At 50.4% G+C, this 1,321-nt stretch overlaps 1 protein-coding gene across 1 annotated transcript in view; it reads left to right on the forward strand.

Moving 5' to 3' along the window:
• Positions 1–1,321, forward strand: part of ZMAT2 (zinc finger matrin-type 2) — a gene marked incomplete at its 5' end in the record, with an annotated part of 45,899 nt that overhangs the window by 9,577 nt on the left and 35,001 nt on the right. The window lies entirely within an intron of this gene.

Raw genomic sequence — 1,321 nt, forward strand, 5'->3', positions numbered from 1 at the left:
TTGGAGTACTGCATCCAGTTCTGAGTGCTGCACTTCAGGTGGGATGTTGACAACTTGGAGAGGGTCCAGAGGAGGGTCACCTGCATGTTCAGGGGTCAGCAGGGCAGGCCCTACAAGGAGAGGTTATGGGACCTGAACCTGTTCAGCCTCCACAAGAGAAGGCTGAGGAGGTATCTAATGGCCGTTTACAAATTGGTCAGAGGGGACCAGCAGGAATTGGGAGAGTCCCTCTTCCCCTGAGCACTACCTGGAGTGACAAGAAATAAGTCACAAGCTGGCAGAGGGTAGATTCAGGCTAGACATCAGGAGGCACTACTTTACTGTCAGGGCGGCTAGGATCTGGAACCAGCTTCCAAGAGAAGTGGTGCTGGCTCCTACCCTGGGGGTCTTTAAGAGGAGGCTGGATGAACACCTTGCTGGGGTCGTTTGACCCCAGTACTCTTTCCTGCCATGGCAGGGGGTCGGACTTGATGATCTGCCCAGGTCCCTTCCGACCCTACCAACTATGAAACCTCCTCTCTCTTATCCAGGTGGTGAGTTACCTGATCATAGGAGGAGATGAGGTTGGTAAGACGAGACCTGCCTGCAACAAAGCCATGCTGGCTGTCGTTCAGAATCCTACCTTCTGAAAGCCTATTGCACATAGACTCTAATGAATTTTTCCAGGATTTTCCCTGGGATAGAAGTTAGGCTGATTGGCCTGTAGTTACCCGGATCCTCTCTCCTCCCCTTCTTGACAATGGGCACAACGTTGGTCCACTTCCAGTCCTCAGGGACGTCTCCAGAGTGCCATGAGTTTTGGAAGAGTTTCCCCAGGGGTTCCACAATGACTTCACCCAGCTCCTCCAGCACTCTCAGATTAAGTTCATTCAGTCCTGCTAACTTATATATGCCTGATTTTTTTAACTGATCACACACCAGTTCTACGGCAATAGTAGTAAGGCAGTCATTCCTACCATGCCCATTCTGTACCCTACCTGGCATGATTTTCCCCTTGGCCTGGTGAAATACTGAAGCAAAGTAGTCATTTGGGAGTTCAGTTTTCTCCTGAGTGCTGGTGACCAGCTGTCCTGAGTTGTTGAACAGTGGCCCCACGCTCCCATTTGTTTTCCTCCTGTTCTTTATGTACCTAAAGAAGGACTTCTTGTTGCCCTTGATTTCCGTTGCTAATTTAAGTTCAGATTTTGGGGGACGATACTGATAGCCAGTTTTTAAGGAGGCATATTGGCTGATACTGATCCGATTTCCGGTACAGCCATGTGCAGCTAGTAAGTCAGTTGTGGTGAAAGGGGAGTGAGGAGGGAAGGGGTGTGGTGGGGGG

This window comes from Gavialis gangeticus, unplaced genomic scaffold (genome assembly GCF_001723915.1).
Source record: "Gavialis gangeticus isolate Ggan-Ray unplaced genomic scaffold, GavGan_comp1, whole genome shotgun sequence".
NCBI classification, from domain to species: Eukaryota; Metazoa; Chordata; order Crocodylia; family Gavialidae; genus Gavialis; species Gavialis gangeticus.